The sequence below is a fragment of the Taudactylus pleione genome, unplaced genomic scaffold, assembly GCF_031769625.1.
Source record: "Taudactylus pleione unplaced genomic scaffold, aTauple2 ptg000017l, whole genome shotgun sequence".
Classification (NCBI taxonomy): domain Eukaryota; kingdom Metazoa; phylum Chordata; class Amphibia; order Anura; family Myobatrachidae; genus Taudactylus; species Taudactylus pleione.
Genome location: NW_028284419.1, coordinates 6280727 through 6302897, shown reverse-complemented (window position 1 = coordinate 6302897; position 22171 = coordinate 6280727). Strand labels below are relative to the sequence as shown.

Here is a 22171-nt window from a genome sequence, read left to right as displayed (position 1 = left end):
AACTGGGACCATACAGCAAAAGCCGCAGGAGTACCGTGCACACCCCATTGAGAATCTGTGGAAGAACAGCTAAAAGTGCTTTTAGCAAGTATTACAATAAAGGGCGCTAATAGAAGAAAAAGATTTAGAGCTTTGTTTTATATTCCAGGGTATTTTGTGTCATCATCGGTCAGAAGTCCAGAACAACTCCATTTGGATTCTATAATGTAAGTGAATAAAATGTGCAAACTGCCAAAGGGGATAAATACTTTTTTCTTACAGTCACATTAGGTCATATGAACTGAGGGCCTGATTCAGAGCCGGACGCTCTGACAAGAGAGCTCGCTCTGAATCAGGGCCCTCCTACCTCTTATTGGAGCGGCCTCCTGGCCACTCGTATAGCTGTGGGTGACCACCCACAGCTTATGCGAGCGGCCAAAAAGATGGTCGCGAGTAGATAGAGCCAAAATCACTCCCACTGACATCACTAGTGATGTCAGTGGGGCCGGACCCAGACGGTAGGCGTTCCAATGGGAACGCCTCCGTCTGGGCAGCAATGCCCCCGGCACGCCCACCAAAGGGGGCGTGCTGTCTCTCACCATCGACAGCACGCCCCCTTTGGTGCGAGACCCATATTCGGATCGCATCCGTCGTGCGCATGCGCACTAGGGCACCATCGACCCCCTTGCAAGCGCTCAGCGCTCGCGAGCTTGTCTAAATCAGGCCCTGAGTCTAACAGAAGCAGCTCTTTTAGATCCAGTTTACTCTGAATCAATTATACCCTTTTCAGACTTAAGATCTGGGTATTATACTATATATATATATATATATATATATATATATATATCCAGTATCATGGCCAGCACTCCAAAACAATAGGCATACAGCCAGGGTGCACTTCCAGAGGCCCTCTGCAGACTCCTCTCCTCCAATGTATACAAAGGAATGGCAGCTCTCCGTGTTACCAGACGATGTGCTGTGATCTTTTCTAAGTCCACAGAGTGCTTCCATTCTTTTGTGTATATATAGTGCAGATAGGCTGGCACTCCACATCAATGCAGTAAATTGCTTGCCTTTTGCCCTCCTACATGTTTACTCGGAACATCCATACATATAGCACAGAAAAAGAGAGGCGGCACTCACAGGTCTTGTAGATAAAAGAATCAGGGGTCTATGTACTAAGCAGTGATAAGTGACAGAGTGAAAAGTGATAAGTCTGTGATAAGGTGCCGGCCAATCAGCTCCCAACTGTCATTTTTCAAACACAGCTTGTGAGATGACAGTTGGGAGCTGATTGGCTGGCACTTATCACAGACATCACTTTTCACTGCTTAGTACATAGACCCGAGTCTGAAACGTTGAACAAGGCAGACAAAGTTGTCAGACTGATTCTTTCATCTACAAGACCTGTGAGTGCGACCTCTCTTTTTCTGTGATTATATATAAACTACTCACAGCACTATCACTCCTTAATATAAAAAAAAGTACACATATTTAGCATTTCTGTAATCAGAAGCTAGCCAATCACATTTTGGGGGTCACATAGGGCCGAATTCAATTACCTGCTGTACTTAAAGCGGGCTTGTAGCTCGTGGGTTGAGTGACCAAGGCTATTCAATTACAGCCTGTGGTAAATAGGACTTTCGGGTCTTAACGCGGCTGCTTGCGAGCCGTTAACCCACAATTCTTAGCACTTAACCAGGAATCTATGGGTTACCGCTCAAGAAAACAGGCTGCTGAATGAATAGCTCTGGGCTGCAACTGTGCAGCAAGTCCCGTGGCTAATTGGTAACTTACCCCTTAGAGATAACATGTACTAAGCCTTGGAAAGAGAAAAGGTAGAGAGAGAGAGATAAAGTACCAACCAATCAGCTCATGTCATTTCTCAAACACAGCCTGTAAACTGACAGTTAGGAGCTGATTGGTTGGTACTTCATTTCTCTACACTTAATATGACTCCAAGGCTTAGTACATCTACCCAATTTGTAATGATACTACTACAGTAATTGAATACAAATTTAGCAGAATTAGAATAAACACAAAAGTGCTATTTTTCTCTATTTATCCTCTTTACCGGACTTAGGGCCATATTCAATTTGAGGCGAAAAGTCAGAGGCCAGACTTTTCGCCATCATCACCGTTTTAGGGCGTGTGCCCGCTTATCCCCGTATTCAATTAGGAATCAGCGAAAACGGGACCAGGTGGAAAGGTAAGTATCGAAAAGTCCTGTCAGTTTTTGGGGAAATCATGCCGTCACCCCCAAAAGATGATCTGACATTGGGGATCACTATGGATACCCCCGATTTGGCCTGCTGAAGGTAGTCAGGGTTTTTAAATAGCCCAATGTAGAAAGAAATGAGGCCTTCAGCCTCACCAGAGAGCACTGTTCGATTGATTGAGATTCAATTAATATATTAACAATTTTATTAAAAATAATTCATATATCCACATCCAAAAATTGCCGGCAATAATATATAAAAACAGTAAAAACAATATGGTATCTATCCCACATTTAAAACCTACATTGATCTGTGTGATTGAATATACTCTATTCCAATAATAGACATTTACAGAAACCTTAGTTTTTCAACAACGACCTGGAACAAATAGTATCCCAATAAGCGCCTAGATAGCCTGCAGTTTAGTAGGCAAGATTTGTTAGAGCCAACAGCTGACAATATTCCTTTTGGAGCTGATTAGTATCCACAACACAGAATAACCAAGTGGCTTTTAATATATAGACAATTAATTGGTTTAAATAGTCCAAACACAAAAAAATTATATATCATGCAGTTCAACTTCTCTTATTGGTTAGTGTGGTTAGTAAGCGCTTATGAAGTAATATTAGTATTCAAGTTCATGCATGCTATAATAAGCAGCTATTTGCAATCTCATGCAGTTCACCATATGCCTGGTTAAAATCCCCTCCGATTTCACTTCACAAACAATATAACCGGTTATATCTCATGCTAACTAACCGCATGAGATATATGTATTATTGCCGGCAATTTTTGGATGTGGATATATGAATTATTTTTAATAAAATTTAATATATTAATTGAATCTATTAATTGAATCTCAATCAATCGAACAGCGCTCTCTGGTGAGGCTGAAGGCCTCATTTCTTTCTACATTGTGTTATTAAAGGGCACAACACTCTTTTGAGAGCGGAAGTTCTATTGTAGTTATACTGTCACCTAGTAGATTAGCGCCCTTAGTTCTCTTTTTTCTTTTTAAATAGCCGCGGCAGGTGCATAAATGCGCCTGTGAAGAAGTGGGGAAGAATAGCATTTATCTTTTTTTTTTTTAAATAACTAGTCCACTCAAATTTGGGGTACATATTTTTAAGTCCCTTAATTGATTTTTTTTTTAAATTCTTCAAAAATCGACCTGCCGCAACCACCCGCATTCTAGAAAACACCTTCCGCATACTTGGGGACCCCCACTGAGGCTATTTCACCACTTTTTAAGTTTGTTCCCCAACATTTTTTTTTTTTTACCCCAAAATTAAAGTACCTTTTTTGGGGTGTCGTAATGAATATTTTTACACAGATTACATTAAGGGGACATTCAAAGGCTGCAGGCTATTTTTTTTATTCTGCACCCCAAAACCCCAATTCTGCACTTTTTTTTGCCACCTAAACAGTGGTGAAAACTTATCCCCGTTTTTTTACAAAGACTTTTCGCAACTGTGAAAAGTCTTTGAAATTGAATATGGGGATAAGTGAAAATGGCGAAAATTACATTATCGCCGATAACGCACTTTTCGCTCCAAATTGAATATGGCCCTTAAATAGAAAACTAGGTGTTTCAATATGCCATGAATGGAAGCCATATTTGTTTCTTTGCCTCAATTGTGTTTTCAATTTACTAAAACAGGGTGGGGAATTGTTTCAGCTGGGGGTCCACTTAGTAGGTTGTGATAATCTGTAAAGTGCTCCACAGGCAGTATTCTGCCCACCTCACTTTTAGTACCGGTTCTCACTGTCCAGCCAGATCTCTTCCACTTCCATGTAATTAACACTAATCTCTACAATTCAAGACCAAGCTGTATGCACTTAAATTCCTTTCACATCAGCCATTATAATGACAGGACAGTTGTTTCAACCCCTTTATCCCCCAACAGACACACACCAGTAATTGTCCCTTTATAACTGGAAACTCAAACGTTCTCCCACATTGCTGTACAAGTCGCTGCACCTCTCAATCCCATTACCCCACTCATTTATGCACTAGTTACTGTGCTAACTCAGAAAAGCTCATCAAAATCCTAAAGCAGTAGGACAAAACACTACAAATATGGTCAACAGAACTAAGCTTATTGGCTCTATTGTACCTACAGTACGTTTTCCACATTGGGGGCTATTGCCGAGAACACACCACTATTACTTGATTCCCGTTTGGTGGATTGCATGGGTAGAAAAATGAGGAAAGAGAAGGAGCTTTCATTTATGCCACTTACAACTATTGCCAGAAGGGGATAAGAACTGAATGTATTTGATTGGTGCATTTCCCAGCTCATCTTCCCAAACTTGCCATTCCGGGGCAGTGCATGGAGGAGGAGTCTGGAGCTCGCAGTTCAGTTGTGGTGGGGGAGTTCTGTGGCGGTGAAGTCTTGGGCGGCCCTTTCCATCCAATTGTTGGTGCCCACCACTGTACTAAAGCAATTTATTTCAAGGTGTCAAACAAATACAACCCAAACCTGAAAATTGGCCAAATGAGGTAAGAATGAAAGAAGATTTGAAGTAATGTTAACATGAATTACACTAGTGAAAGGGTAGTAGGTGCTTTGAATGTATGTAGAGTCACAGAAAATAATTTAAACATTTTTGACATAAGGCAATATTAAAAGGCAATTATAATAATCAAGAACGTTAAATGGGCAAACCAAATGGACCTGATAGTACGTCTATTTTTGAACTTCATTCCACTAAGAGTGTAAGCTGTATTACTGCTTGCAGTAACTAGATAAGATGAAATATCTGTAGATTAAAATGAAAAAAAAAAAGTGTCCTGTAACCAAGTTATTATAAAATGGCAGAATATTTGCTTAATGTAACCAAAAACAAACTTTTAAATAAAACACGTTTCAGTCATTCAGAATGTATAAATGCAGTGGAATATATACACATTAGACACATGAAAGTCCCCAAATGACTAACATTATATTCTGCATTTACTTTACTCTGTGTATAATATATACATGTTCTTGCATAGCTTGTTTCTTCATAAAGGACCATACAAAAAAATTATACAAGCCGATACAGCACGAAAAGGAGCAGAAGTCTATGTTTGAATCTATGATATGTAAAATTGTATGTGTCTGTAACATAGCAAAACATTTTTCTCAGTTAACCACCATGTTCGGCTCTAAAAGACCAGACTGTATATTTCATTAATGGCACTCAAACACTTGTTTGCCTTTGTGAAATATAAATAATAAAGGGATGAATGTATAAAGATGTTCTAACTACCGGACTGTACTGTATGGTGTGTTCTGCAACCTTGCTAGAGTCATCACAGAAATAACACGGAGGTTTTTCCATATAACCCCTCTATAATACACAAATTATACATGTGTAAGCAGTGAGTTCTGATGTCATTGCTTATAATTGGGAAGTTCTGATGTCATCACTACTACTCATGTTCACCAGGAAGGAAAGATGCATCCCATGTAATCTTGCGAGCAGGTCCCTCTTACCATTTTATCGGTCTGTCTTGTTATATTACAATGCTTGTCCCCAGTTGTAAAGAGCTACGGCGTATGCTAGTGCTATATAAATAAATAATCACCAGTGTACTATTAGAAATCACATTAAATGTCCATGACATTTGTAAATACTCGGCCCACGAGTAGCTCTATGGTCATAGCATGCTAATCACAACTATGCCAAAGTGGGTGACATGACGGACAATCATTGTAGTAGAAAAATACAAATTTACTTAAACCGGTCAACTGTAGAAAGACACACTTGGTTTTTGGACCTGAAATGTTTGGTGTTTTACATCCTTTCCAACAATCTACATGTCCTATTTGTTCCTCTAAGAGATGGGAAACGGTCATGGACAAAGGGTTGGCTGTGAGCGATGATTGAGGTGTTGCCCATCACTGGTGTAACACATGGATAGACTGATGTATTGCCCATCACTGTAACACATGGATAAGGGTAATACAATGCAAGGCTACAAGGAGATGCTAGTGATGTGGTTGAACAACAAAACATATATAGCCCATGTTGACATAATTACTTACATTCTCTATACAACATTTTGGACAGTGCAGATCACACAGACCAGCTTTAATTACATGTTCCAGTGATGAGACAATGTTTATTTTACCAAGTATGAGTTCTATTCGAAGGATAAAAGGTCAGGATGGGGACCCTCATTATCGAAGGTAGAGTTTTTTGGCCAAGAACTCCAGTCAGCATTATTAGCATCCCCTTCTATTAGGTCTTCCTGGCTGAGGCAGGCCCTCCCCACCCTTTTATCAGGATAGTGAGAAGGTTCTCTGAGGTTTGTGTCTGACATCTCCTTGTGGATAAGGTCAGGGACAGAGAGAGAAAGCTCAGAAAAGACCTCGGTTTGGTTCTCGGCATGTTCAGAAACGTGAGCCTCTGCTTTCCCATTGGGTAATGAATCTGCAGGATTTTGGAAAGTATTTTCTTCAACAGCAATTTCAGCAGCGGTATCGTTTGCCCGATCTAAGCCAGCTTCGGTGGAAATGGCTTGCTTTTCTGGACTACTCAATACAGGGTTGGGAGAGATCATCATATCTTGGGTGGTGGTAAGAGCTCAGGAGATGCGTTTTTTCACCACTGGTGGAGGAGGTTCAATACGGGGGAAACTCTCAAACTTTGATCTACAATAAATAATACAAAATCATTTATTATAGAGACTCGTAAAATTCCACTTAAATAGCCAACAATCAATCTGGTACTAAAGCATTCCCATTACAGTTACAATGTTTACCAACAGTTAGACCTCCCATGTAAAATAGTTTGTCTTCCAGGCAATTTAAGAAAGCCAAGTCTGCTGAGCAGCTTGCGTATAATTGCTACTGGTTTCAACTAATATACTGATTTGATTTCATATGCTTGGCTCTAGTATGCTGCAGAAGGTTACAGGTCACTTAGCTATACTGGGCTTGTAACCCAGGAAACCAATGAGGATTTCAAAACATTAATTAGATGATATATCTTTAAGATTTAGCAGTGAGTAGGGTGTAGCAGTGAGTAAGATGTAGCAATAATATATAGCATTGAGTAAAGTGTAGCAGTAAGATGTAGCAGTGAGTAAGGTGTAGCAGTAAGTAAGGTGTACTAGTAATGTGTAGCAGTTAGATGCAGCAGTGAGTAAGATGTAGCAGTGAGTAAGGTGCAGAAGTGAGGTGTACTAGTAAGATATAGCAATGAGTAAGGTGTAGTAGTGAATAAGGTGTAGTAGTAAGGTGTAGGTAGTCAGTAAAGTGTAGCAGTAAGCTGTAGCAGTGAGTAAGATGTAGCAGTGAGTAAAGTGCAGAAGTGAGGTGTACTAGTAAGATATAGCAATGAGTAAGGTGTAGTAGTGAATAAGGTGTAGTAGTAAGGTGTAGGTAGTCAGTAAAGTGTAGCAGTAAGCTGTAGTAGTGAGTAAGATGTAGCAGTGAGTAAGGTAAAGCAGGAAGATGTAGCAGTGAGTAATGTGTACTAGTAAGATATAGCAATGAGTAAGGAGTAGAAGATGTAGCAGTGAGTAAGATGTAGCAGTGAGTAAGGGGTAGAAGTAAGATGTAGCAGTAATAAGGTGTAGCAGTAAGATACAGTAGTCAGTAAATAAACAGATAACACATGTTAAATGGTGTAACCAGATGCTACAAAGGCCTTCCACTGTGTTGAGTGGAATTATCTTTGGGAGATCCTGGTGAGATTTGGCATATTCATATAATTGCAAAAATGCAAGGAAGTAAAAAGGGGAATCAGTTTTAAATGGTTGCACTCATGTCCCCAATAGAGATTAATAATTATTTTAAAATCACTTTTTTATTATTAGGTATACATTAAAAATATGAGATATGGTAAGAACTTACCCTTGTTATCTCTATTTCTACGAAGTCCATAGGGTTCCACAGGATACCTTGGGGTATAGGTGTGACATCAGTCGCAGGGCACCAAAGAGTTAAGCTTTCAGCCTCCCAGGATGCACTAGGTCCCCCTCCTATACCCCGCCCCCGGGCCAAGGCACCTCAGTTAGTTACCAAGCCATAGGCCGGAGGAGGAGAAGGAAGAGAGAGAACAAAGATCTGGACACATACAAGAATCACATTCTCACCAGAGGGAGACGGAAAACCGGTGACCAGAGCAAAGCCCATCTGCAGCACAGGTGCGACAGGGCGGGAGTCCTGTGGAACCCTATGGACTTCGTAGAAATAGAGATAACAAGGGTAAGTTCTTACCATATCTCATATTTTCTACTTCAGGGTCCATAGGGTATCCACAGGATACCTTGGGGATGTCCCAAAGCAGTATCCTTTAAGGGTGGGGACGCTCCTGTGCAGAAAGGAGAATCCGCCGCCCGAAGGAAGCATCCTGAGAGGCGAAGGTGTCAAACCTGTAATACCTCACGAAGGTATGGACAGAAGACCACGTAGCAGCCTTGCAGATCTGAACTGCCGAGGCACCACATCGAGCTGCCCACGAAGGACCCACAGACCTAGTGGAATGAGCCTTCAGAGAAGGAGGGACCGGTAGGCCTTCATGAAGATAAGCTTCAGAAATAGCCATACGGATCCAGGCTGCCAAAGTTTGCTTTGAAGCAGGCCAACCCTTTTTACAGAAGCCATAGAGGACAACAAAGCGTCCGACTTCCTAAACGAAGAAGTGCGGTCAACATAAGTCCTTAAGGCCCGCACAACATCCAAAGAGGCCTCACCCACGGAAAGACCCGGTGAGTTAAAGGCCGGAACAACTATTTCCTCGTTAACATGAAACTGGGAAACAACTTTGGGAAGAAACTCGGGCCGAGTGCGGAGCACTGCCCTGTTCCCATGAAAAACCAAGAAAGGGGGTCTACAAGAAAGAGCCCCTAACTCAGAAACACGTCTGGCCGAAGCAACGGCCAGAAGGAAAACAGTCTTAGCTGTTAGCCATTTAATATCCACTGAGCCCAGTGGTGCAAACGGCGGTCCTTGGAGAGCCCTCAGGACCACAGCCAAATCCCAAGGCGCCACAGGTGGAACAAAGGGCGGCTGAATACGGAGAACACCTTGAATAAAGGTGCGCACATCCGGGATTGTAGCAATCCTACGGTGAAACCAGACAGATAGGGCCGAAACCTGTACCTTCAAAGAAGCAAGGCGAAGCCCATGATCTAGTCCCGCTTGCAGGAAGGCGAGAATCCGAGACAGACGAAACTCCCGCGGTGCATAACCTCTCGGTCGACACCACTGGAAGAACGTATGCCACACGCGATGGTATATCCTCGCGGAAGACGATTTCCGAGCTCGTAACATGGTACGCACCACAGAGCTGGAAAACCCCCGGGACCTCAGCATGGCCGTCTCAACAGCCACGCCGCCAAAGACAGCCGAGTCAGGTCTGGGTGAAGACAAGGACCCTGAGACAGAAGGTCCGGTCATAGCGGCAACCGCAGAGGACTGTCCACGGACAGACCCTGAAGGTCTGAGAACCAGTGCCGTCTGGGCCACGCGGGAGCTATCAACAGGAGCGTCCCTCCTTCCTGTTTGAATTTCCGGATTACCCGTGGAAGAAGGGAGACCGGAGGGAACAGGTATGCGAACCTGAACGTCCACCGGACGGACAGAGCATCCACCAGAGACGCCCCTTCGTCTCTTGTGCGAGACCCGTACACCGGCAACTTGTTGTTGTGCCGGGACGCCATGAAGTCGATTTCTGGAAGACCCCACCTGTCCACCAGTAGTTGAAAAACGTCCGGGTGCAGGGACCATTCCCCTGGATGAACGTCCTGGCGACTTAGAAAGTCCGCCTCCCAATTTAGCACTCCCGGGATGAAGACCGCTGATATGGCCGGAAGATTGCGCTCCGCCCAAACCAGGATCCGAGAGACCTCTACGAGAGCCGCCCGACTGCGAGTTCCTCCTTGCCTGTTTATGTAGACCACGGTGGTAGCATTGTCTGACTGGACCTGCACCGGGTGACCCTGGAGAAACCGCTGTGCCTGCAGGAGAGCATTGAAGACCGCACGGAGTTCCAAGATATTTATTGGAAGCTCCGCTTCTGTCGGCGTCCACCTGCCCTGGAACAAGTGTGGACCCGAAACTGCTCCCCAGCCCCGAAGACTGGCGTCCGTTGTCAACAGGACCCAATTTGGAACCCAGAACGGACGTCCCTTGTTGAGGTGGGTCGTCTTTAACCACCACGCAAGGGACAGGTGAACCTCCTGGGTGAGCACAATCGTCTGGAACTTCAGAGACTGAGGCAGCCCGTTCCACTTGGGACAGGATCAGGTGCTGCAGAGGTCTGGAGTGAAACAGGGCGTATTCCACCCTGTCGAACACCGACACCATGGAGCCCAGTAACCTCATCGCCGAGTGTAAGGACACCCGGCGGCTGTGCAGACAACTGCGCACCCTTGACTGTAAAGCAGAGATCTTGTCCTCCGTCACGAAGATCCTTTGCTGTCCCGAGTCCAATAAGGCTCCAAGATGCAGAATCCTCCGAGACGGGATTAGAGTGGACTTCTGCCAGTTGATTAGCCAGCCGTGCCGTTGCAGCAGTGCAATGGTCAGGTCCAAGTGGTGTAACAGGAGCTCTGGAGATCCTGCCACCAATAACAGGTCGTCCAAGTACGGCAACATGCGGACTCCTTGCAGCCGCAGAGAAGCCGCCATGACCGCCATCACCTTGGTGAAAACACGTGGTGCTGTCGCCAGGCCAAAAGGTAACGCCCAAACTGGAAGTGGTCGCTGCGGATTGCAAACCGAAGGAACTCTTGATGGCGCAAAAGAATAGGGACATGCAGGTAAGCGTCCTGTATGTCCAATGACACCATGTAGTCCCCAGGTTCCAGCGCCAGAATAATGGACCGTAGGGTCTCCATCCGAAACTTCGGGACCCGCAAAGACTTGTTGAGTGCTTTGAGGTTGAGAATCGGACGATATGACCCATTGGGTTTCTGTACCAAAAATAGATTTGAATAGAAACCCTGGCCCCTCTGGGAGAATGGAACAGGCACTATAACTCCAGCCTGGAGCATAGTGTGCAATACCTTCCGCAGCTCCGTAGCCTTGTTCCGGTCTGATGGTAGACCCGTGGTGAAGAATCGAGCCGGGGGTCTGTGCCGGAAGGAGAGGGCATACCCGTGGGAGACCACCTCCAGAACCCAAGTGTCTGTCGTAGTGAACGACCAACACCGGGAGAACTGCAGCAGGCGGCCTCCCACCCTGGGATCCCCCAAGGGGAGACCCGGACCGTCAGGCCGCAGGCTTGTCATCTGGCTTGGGGGCCGGACGTCTGGTACTCCATGCCTGTTTCCGGGGCTTGACCGATTTCTTAGGGCCAGCCTGTCGAGGAAACGACTGTGGTTTGGGCCTGCCCTGGGCCCTAGATGACTGAAAGGACGATGGTCCAGAACCAGAAGGAGCAGCGGCCGACGGGAGACAAGCAGATTTGGCTGCCGCCAGCGTGGCCACAATCTTATCCAGATCCGGACCGAAGAGAACTTCTCCGGTAAACGGCAACGCTTCCAGACCTTTCTTGGAATCTGCGTCCGCCTTCCAGGATCACAGCCACAAGGTGCGACGAGCAGCTACCGCTGCTGAAGAAATTCTAGACACCAGAGTACTAATGTCTAGAGCCGCCTCGTTGATGTAGGGGGCCGAATCACGGAGATTGCCAATCAACTCCGCCTGTTCGGCCGGACAGTCGGATTCAAAAGAAGCCTCTAATGAATCCGCCCAGCGCTCCATCGCTCTGGCAACCCAGCAAATGGCCATAGCCGGCCGTGCTGCCCCCCCTGCAAGGGAATAAGCGGACTTCAGGCAGATTTCTACCTTGCGGTCCGTAGCATCCTTAAGGGAGGACATGGATGGCATCGGCAATATGGCACTACGGACAAGACGGGTCACGTGAGAATCCACCTGTGGAGGGGATTAAAATAATTATCCGCGAACGGATAAGCCACCGCCAGGCGTCTCTGCGGCTGGTATCTTTTGCCAGGTTGTTTCCACGCCTCCTCTAAATGGTCCACCAACTGACCCGAAAGAGGAAAGACTGTGGCATCGCCCTTCACATCTTTGAAAAAGGCATACTTAGATTTAGCCGCTGGGGGAACTTCGTCCTCAATCACCAAGGCTGTGCGGACCGCCCGAATAAGTCCAGGAATATATACTTTGGACTTAGCATCAGCGTCCTTAGTATGGAGAGGTTCCTGATCGTAAGGATCCAGAATCTCCCCATCATCAGACGTCCCTTCGTCATCCTCATAAGGAGCGGACAGAGACGCCACCGGCCTTTTATGAGGCCGCATCACAGACTCCCCTTGCAACACATCCGACAAGTGCTGTACAGAACTCGTCAGGGAGTTAACCCACGCTGGCTCCTGAGAACCCGGGAGCGGGGAAATAGGGAGACTGTGGGGTACCACCAATTGTCGTGGGAACCCCTGCATGGGTGACGACACCACAGACTGCTGGGACAAACCCATCGGAGTAAACGCGGGCTGCGGAGCTAACTGGCCCACTAAAGCTGTTAACGCCTGAGCGAAACAAGCCCAGGGCGGCTCCTGTACCGGTGCTGTAACCGTAATAGGCCGCGCCATGGACAAACACTGCCGGCAAAGGCCCTCCGCGCTACCCTCCCCCTCCGCTAACGGTACTTTGCACGTGGTACACTGTAGCCGGAGGGGAAAATCACTTTCAGACATGATGGCACCACGTATGTGACATCTCTCACCAATTAAGTATTAAATAGGCGAGAGACCACCCTGCAGCACTGCACCGCAAGGGCTTTAGCAGAAAGAACAGGGACAGTAATAAAGCTGACAGTTTAGAGAAGAAAAGTTACTGGCAGCGCTAGCACAGTCACATACAATGCAGAGAAATAACAATTCCTGCACTAACAGCGCTGATCACTCAACTACACAGACACAGGGCCTGGTAGGACACAGCGCTGCATACACAGACCTGAGCCACAGCGGAGGAGAGGTATGCGGGGGGACCCAGACCACGATGCTTCCTTCCAGACTTCCAGCAGCGTTCACCATGCGTTGCAGAGAAGATGGCCGCAGAGGAGCAGAGAGAAGCTGGCCTGGGGGAGGAGCGCTGACACAGGACCAGTCAGCACAGTGCAGAGAGGGCTGTGTGCAGCGGGGGAGGCGCCGGCTGTGAGACAGGGAAGGCGCGCTCCCCTGGCATACATTTAACCCCTGGGACGCCGCAGCGCTACCGCTCTGCTGCGGTCCGCTGTCCCAGGGGGTAGTGGAAGCGCAGGTTGGTCGCCTGGCTCCACGCTGCAGCCAGTCCCCAGGGAGCCCCCTGCCTGGGGACTTAGGACCATGTGATCAGCGGGGACCCACCGCGGGACCCCGCTGCTTACCTCTGTCCCCTTTGAATCCGGCCATGGTCCGGAGCATCTGGGGTCACCGCTAGCTGTGACCCCAGACGCCCACCAGCATCCCCGGATCAGTACCGGCGTTCTGGTACCGGCGGGGTGTAGGGAAGACAGCATGGACGTCAGGACTGACTGTCCATGCTGTTCATCCAGATGTGCAGCCACAGCTGCATGAAGAAAAAGCTTCAGGGGCTCTTCTAGCCCCCACTCCAACAGGTGCACCCGACTCCGGCCGGGCACCAAACTAAACTGAGGTGCCTTGGCCCGGGGGCGGGGTATAGGAGGGGGACCTAGTGCATCCTGGGAGGCTGAAAACTTAACTCTTTGGTGCCCTGCGACTGACGTCACACCTATACCCCAACGTATCCTGTGGATACCCTATGGACCCTGAAGTAGAAATACAAATATCTTAAAACCCATGTTATAATGAAAATGCTGGTTATTGCTTAATATTCCAGATTTTGATATCAATGATTTCTATATACCCTTAAATTGGGTCAGATGTAGCGAAATATAAAAGCAACGGATAGTATGAAAATAAATAGTGATGAGTAGAAAGAAAATTGAGGAGAAAGAAAATTTCTATAAAGAAATATAAAAACAAGGCTGTGCGCTGTCCCTCTTTTTTTAATGTATAATAAAACCATTTGGGGTGTGTGTTCGGTTTTAACTAAGTGTAACACCAGAGGTAGACTGGTACTAAACTTCTAAAGGGATATCACTTCTTCATCTTACTATACTGAGTATGGTGACCCGCAGCTTTTGCAAATACTGTACTACAGGTGTGTCCTCAAACAATTGCGCCAAACAACCTTTCTTGGCGCACCATGTCCTGTAAAACATGGCTTGCGCCGGGCGCCTTTTTCGCCCAAATGTGCATCTTAGTCACAACATAATGCGACAGAACCGCTTCACAAGACTGCTCTGAGTAATCTGATATGCGACACTTGTTTATCTGTATGTGACGGAGTCTGAATCTGTATACGAAGTGCTACAATGCAGAGGCTGCGGCTTTTATTCATGCCAAGTTTCGCTGTACAGATACAGACTCGGGCACACAGATATACAAGTGTTGCTTATTAAATTAATCAGAACAGTTTTGTGATGTGGTTTTGTCAAATCACATCGCTGCTAAGACGCACATTCGATTAAAAATCAAAAAGGCTACATTGCTCGGCGCAGCTCACTTGCGTCGCACAGCGTATTGAGGCTAAGAGTATGAGGACACATCTGTATTCTCTTTTTATAAAAACAAGTACCACCTCCCTGGATGCATTCTGCAGCAAATAACAACAGTTGTACATGTCCTGGAGTCTCAAAAACAATTTGGGAAAAAACTCATTATCTTTAAAAACTTTCTGATGAAAGACTCACATTTCCTCCTCCCCATGACTGAATGTCTGCTCTTTACTGGATAGCACAGATGCTACAGTCTTGTTGACTTCTGTGAGACCAATGTCCCCTCGGTCAGTGTCTCTTCTACGTAAGAAATCGTTCACCTTGGCTCCAACAGCCTTTCCTAGGTTCTTCAAGTGCTGAGTGCTACCTGCCAAAATGCTGACCCCTGGCAGGTCAGCATTGCTCTGAGCAGGCTTTGTCAGCTGGGTGAGTGAACAGCTTAATTGTTGCTTTGGCATTTTTGCTACATTGGAGTTCTGGAACATGCTTTGGTCAACTACAAAATAAACAAAGTATTAAGGACAGAATAAGAACAGAGAGAACAAAACTGAAACACAGCTACACGTATGTTGGGATGTACATTAATGTGCCCGCTGCAGAATGGACGCAGGTATCAGAGGCTGACATCAACACTTGGCACAGGTCAAGATGCCATGACTTTACATGTTATACACGTCTTCCTTGTGACTTTTCAGCTCACACAAAACGTAAGGCCTTTATCTACTAAGCCATGGTGCACAGTAATACGAGTGTAACCTACTGTGCAGTACTCACCCAACCTACTGTGCAGTACTCACCCGTCCTCTATCCCTCCAGATTTGTTACTAGTGAATGTCCTCTGATGAGAAAGTGACTTTCCATTGACCATCAGAAGGCATCATTCTAACATGGGAGGTTATAGAGCAGGGGTGGGGAACCTTTTTTCTGCCGTGGGCCATCTTGATATATATAACATTATTTGCGGGCCCAGTGCAGGCCAGGCACCTTCCGTGTGACAACACACAGGGACGAGGTCACAATCGCCGGTGATTACAGCAATGCCCAGAGCATCCTGAGGATGCTCCAGGGAGCTGTAAGGGCAGCGGTGTGACCATCTGAAGCATCCTAAGAATACTCCAGGTGGCACTACTGCATAGATTATGGCTGCAGGGTGCCATTCTAGGAACCTTCAAGCCAGATGAGGCTAGCAGAAAAAAGCTCAGAGGGCCAGACCAAATGATTCCGGGGGCCTTATACAGCACCCGGCCCTGAGGTTCCCCATCACTGTTATAGAGGAGGAGAAAATGTGCAATGTACTTTGTACAATCATTCATCCAAATATAAAAAGGCTATAATGCAAATGGTGAAATTCACCGTGATAGACTCTGCAGCGCTGTGTTGAATGTTTAAATCAAATATTATGTGGCAGATCACTATACACATAAACCACATAAAAAAAACAACAAAGAGAAAGAATCATGTGTCCATAAAGTCGAAAAAATGTTCCTTGTAATGAACAATAGTGAAAGGTATTCTTTATAAACAACACTACATAGCGTCTGATGATGTTTTATGGATACTGTCCGAATGAGTGGTAACTTCTGTATACCACTTTAACGTTATCCTGGATGATTTTATAGTCACAAAAACAACGTGAGACTCTGTTCCTTAAAACAATATTCTAGCAGGTGAATCAAATGATTGCAGTTCACCCAAGACAAAAATTTTAAAAGTGTCGATGTTCTCCCAAAACCAATACTTTTAATAAAACTTCAAAGACAGTCACAGTAAAAACAAAAAACAGATTCCAAAATAGATCTTCTTTAGAAAGAGTATATCTCTTTCAAAATACACTAATGTCATTCAATGATGTTAGCTCCGTGTACGACAGGACTTGGAGTAGCTTACCGGACCTGCAGGGACCCACCGAATAGCAGCGTTATGAGCTCCGTCTACGATAGTAGGGATATCCCAGAGGAAATCCTATATCACCTGATGATGTCAGATTGGTAGATCCTCTGGGCAGTAGATGATGTTCAGGGCTCGGCTCTCACCCGGTACCTGTCTGCTCTCCCCACTATCTCCGACGTGCTGTTCTCGGCTCTCACCCGCGGCTCATGCGCTGTGTATTACCGTCTAAGCATGTGGGTTCTAAACTGCTCCGGCATCCAGCAAACATCTGCCCCCTGTCGGCTGGGTTCTCCTAATCCCGCGTAACTGCAATGGCTAATGTAATTAGAATCTCCGTCTCCAAATCAGCTTACCAACGCGTTTCTACCCTGTATGGGTCTTTTTCAAGGCATAGCTGACTTGGACACCTCCCCTTCCTTTTATATTCCCACAGATCCGGTTAGCTAATTCCTGACATCTTATACAAAAGTACATCTTACAGGGTAATAAAAGCCAAAATCATCTATCTTATTATATAAATGATGTATACATATTCAAACACTACCATAACATTAGTGGCATGTCTATCTAAAATACTAAGACGAACAATAACAAATACATATGTGCAAAAAGCGATATAGCTTGTATATAGTGAATAAGTACTGAGTGTGCCAATCAGATGTGTATACCCGTCAACAAGGAAAAGATACATTGTCATGCAGTAAATCACCTGACCTCATCCTCTCATAATAGATCCAACACTACAATATAACCTTTACATGTGCCCATAGGTGTATAAGGATTACATGAACCATTTTGTCTCAAGATACATTGTCATGCAGTAAATCACCTGACCTCATCCTCTCATAATAGATCCAACACTACAATATAACCTTTACATGTGCCCATAGGTGTATAAGGATTACATGAACCATTTTGTCTCAAAATCGCCATTAAGGCCTCTTGGTTGTAAAGTCCTAAGTTCATGAATCCACTTCATCTCAGCTCTAGCTAATGTGGCTTTAAGATCACCCTGTCTGAACCTTCTTTCCACTCCCTCAATAGCTTTAACGCTCACTATATTCTCAATAGAGCATCTATGCATATTTTTAAAGTGTGCTGACATATGGTGAGTTTCCAGGCCCTTACGGACATTTCTCAAATGTTCTGATATACGAACTTTAAAGGGGCGGCTAGTTCTGCCAACATATTGTTTATTGCAACTACATTGTATAACATATACAATGTTGCTGCTGTTACAAGTCAGAAATTGGTTAATTTTGTAATTCTTCTTAGTAACACATGATACAAAATTACTAATCTTATTCCCTTCTTCGCTCTTGATGTTTCTACAACCTATACAAGAACCACATCTGAAGAAATCCTTAGACGTTATTCTTGTACCTAATCTTTTAGGAGGTGACATTGCACTTTTAACCAGCACATTTCTCAGGTTAGGTGCTAGCTTATAAATTACTACAGGTTTTTCTGGCAGTATTTTTTTCAGGATGGGATCTGCCTGTATAATGTGCCAATGTTTATTTAGCACGGTTTCCAACTTTCTGTAATCTTTATTAAAAGTTGTAACAAAAGAAACAGAAAAATCTTTATCTTGTTTTACCTGCTTTTTGATTAAAAGTTCTTCCCTCTTGATAGTATCAATACTTTGAAGGGTCTTTTCTATAGTATCTTTATTATACCCCTTATTCAAAAATTGTTCCTTTAAGGGCTGTACCTGTTCTTTATATACATCTTCATTGGTACAGTTACGTTTTATGCGACGAAATTGACTGCTAGGAACTCCTTTCAGCCAATTTGGATGATGGCTACTCTCTATATCTATGAAGGAGTTACTATCAGTCGGTTTAAAATAATTTTTAGTACAAATTCTTGAATCCTCAATGTATACTGTCAGATCCAAAAAATGTACTTGCTTCTCACTAATGGTATATGTCAGTATTACTCCAAAGTTATTATCATCCATTGTTTCTTGGAATGTCTTAAATGTATTCAAACCCCCTCTCCACACCATCACGATGTCATCTATATATCGATGGTACGCGACGAGTCCACACCCCAGCTTCTGCCATACATGGGAATCTTCCCACATGCCCATGAAGATATTCGCGAAGCTGGGGGCGAATTTCGTCCCCATCGCTGTTCCGGACCGCTGGACATAATGTCCATCTTTAAATGTGAAGTGGTTATTCATCAGGATAAATTTTATGCCCTCCAAAATAAACGCTTTTGTATCCCCATCAAATATTTCTATATCCAGGGCTTTTTCCACTGCACTCAAGCCCACCTCATGTTTAATGATGGTATATAATGCCGATACATCGGCAGTAATGAGCAAATCTCCTTCCTTCCACTCTATAGCCTCCAACTTTTTGATCGCATCAGTGGTATCACTCAAATATGCCTTCCCTTTACGGGCAATCGGCTGTAAAAAGAAGTCTATGACTTCCGATAAATTAGCTGTAGCTGAATCGATACCTGCTACAATCGGACGTAAGGGGGGATCATTTACATTTTTATGGATCTTAGGCAGTCCATATATTACCGGTAATACAGGATTTTCAACCTTTAGAAAAATATTTTCTTTCTCTGATAGCACACCATTATTAGTATATTTATCAATGAGAGCATATAATTTTTTCTTAATATCTTCAATAGGGTTCTTTTTTAAAAGTGTATATGTATCCTTATCTGCTAATAATTCATACATTTTATTCTCGTATGCAGTGGTATCCAAAACAACTACACCTCCTCCCTTATCTGCCATTTTTATGGTAATTTCCTTCTTTTCTTTTAAAGCTTTTAACGCATCTCTCTGTACCTTTGAAATATTGCATCTGGGATATCTTTGCTTTTTCTTTTTTGTAATATCACACAATGTCTCTAAATCTTCCGTGACCAATTTCCCATATGTTTCCACAAAATTCCCTCTACTGCCCACAGGGTTAAAGGTAGATTTATCTTTAAATTTTTCTCTGCCATTATAAACAGATAGCTCTTTAGTTTCTCCATCTTCTTTATAAAAGAACCTTTTTAGGGCTAATCTTCGTAAAAACTTCTGCGTGTCTATATATACCTGTAAGGATTTCATATCATTTGTCGGCGCAAATTTTAAGCCCTTACTCAATAATTTGTTCTCTCCATCTGTAAGTACCTGTGAACTGAGGTTATATATTCTGGAACCCATGTTGTCTCTAGTTACTACATTTTTATTCTTATTCTTAACTCTTTCTTCCTTTATAAGTAATTTATTTTCCAAATATTTTTTTCTTTTTTTCAATCCTCCTCCCCTTTTACCTCTTTTCTTTTTGGGTTTTAAAATCTGTATTTTTTCCATCCTCTTTTTTGATAAGGTCTGTTGTATCCCCCCCCTAAAAAAGGCACCCTTTGGTTTGTTTCCTCATAATGCTCTTTATCCAACACATCAAATCTATTATTTGTTCTATACTCCAAATGGAATCGATCAGGATCATTTGTATATCTGTTCTCCCTCCAAAACCTTGGGGTGCATCTCATCATACCATTCCCTACATTTTCTCTCCTATAACTACCTATCCTATTTCCAGTCAGAATTGGTGATCTCTCAAAACCTGTTTTCATCCTCTTTTCAACTTTTTTAATACAATTGTTTTTAGAAACAGAATTCTTCCTTTTCTTTCTTTCACCCTGCATACTCTCCACATCCCATGTTGTTTCCAAATCATGATCTATACCGTTCTCATTTTCTGTAGAGGAAAAAGAGATATCTACCATACCCAATTTACATAGGTCCAAATTTATATAATCTTGTCCCTATTATATTTTTTCTGTTTCTTTTTGATAAGTTCTTGTTCCTTTTTTCCTATTCTCTCACTAATTTTTCTTTCCATTTCAATACAATCTTCTAGATCCCTGAACGGGAGAACTAAACTATTAAGCTCTTCTATCTCTCTTTCTACTTTATGTATATCTTTTTTCCTTTCATCAATGATAATGTGCATAAGGGCAAATGAACAAGAATTTAGGATCTCCCCCCATTCTTTTTTGAAACTTTCTGTCCCAGTATTGAATGAGGGTAATTTACTAATACGAAGGCCTTTAGGTATGAGACGATTTGCCACATATGTTTCTAATGTGGCAATCTCCCACCACAGATTACATTCTTTCAGAAGTAGTTTCTGCAGTTTTTTCATAATCCCTTCTAAATCCTCATCCATTTCATTGTCAGCCCTATATGAATCATTGAATACGCTTTTAACTACATTCTTTCTTTCTTCTCTAAATTTAAACATATTGATGCAGCTCAAGAAAATCCTAAATGCTGAAAACAAAATAGCAATGGAAAATGTACAAAGAATAATCAATAGAGCGCTTCACACTGCTGCTGCATCTAGCACTAACACCCGTCAGCTGGGTGTGAATAATGACTATAATGCAAATGGTGAAATTCACCGTGATAGACTCTGCAGCGCTGTGTTGAATGTTTAAATCAAATATTATGTGGCAGATCACTATACACATAAACCACATAAAAAAAACAACAAAGAGAAAGAATCATGTGTCCATAAAGTCGAAAAAATGTTCCTTGTAATGAACAATAGTGAAAGGTATTCTTTATAAACAACACTACATAGCGTCTGATGATGTTTTATGGATACTGTCCGAATGAGTGGTAACTTCTGTATACCACTTTAACGTTATCCTGGATGATTTTATAGTCACAAAAACAACGTGAGACTCTGTTCCTTAAAACAATATTCTAGCAGGTGAATCAAATGATTGCAGTTCACCCAAGACAAAAATTTTAAAAGTGTCGATGTTCTCCCAAAACCAATACTTTTAATAAAACTTCAAAGACAGTCACAGTAAAAACAAAAAACAGATTCCAAAATAGATCTTCTTTAGAAAGAGTATATCTCTTTCAAAATACACTAATGTCATTCAATGATGTTAGCTCCGTGTACGACAGGACTTGGAGTAGCTTACCGGACCTGCAGGGACCCACCGAATAGCAGCGTTATGAGCTCCGTCTACGATAGTAGGGATATCCCAGAGGAAATCCTATATCACCTGATGATGTCAGATTGGTAGATCCTCTGGGCAGTAGATGATGTTCAGGGCTCGGCTCTCACCCGGTACCTGTCTGCTCTCCCCACTATCTCCGACGTGCTGTTCTCGGCTCTCACCCGCGGCTCATGCGCTGTGTATTACCGTCTAAGCGTGTGGGTTCTAAACTGCTCCGGCATCCAGCAAACATCTGCCCCCTGTCGGCTGGGTTCTCCTAATCCCGCGTAACTGCAATGGCTAATGTAATTAGAATCTCCGTCTCCAAATCAGCTTACCAACGCGTTTCTACCCTGTATGGGTCTTTTTCAAGGCATAGCTGACTTGGACACCTCCCCTTCCTTTTATATTCCCACAGATCCGGTTAGCTAATTCCTGACATCTTATACAAAAGTACATCTTACAGGGTAATAAAAGCCAAAATCATCTATCTTATTATATAAATGATGTATACATATTCAAACACTACCATAACATTAGTGGCATGTCTATCTAAAATACTAAGACGAACAATA

At 43.7% G+C, this 22171-nt stretch overlaps 1 pseudogene; it reads right to left on the bottom strand.

Moving 5' to 3' along the window:
• Positions 1–5489: 5489 nt before the first annotated feature.
• Positions 5490–22171, bottom strand: part of LOC148540770 (carboxyl-terminal PDZ ligand of neuronal nitric oxide synthase protein-like) — a 79617-nt pseudogene continuing 62935 nt past the window's right edge.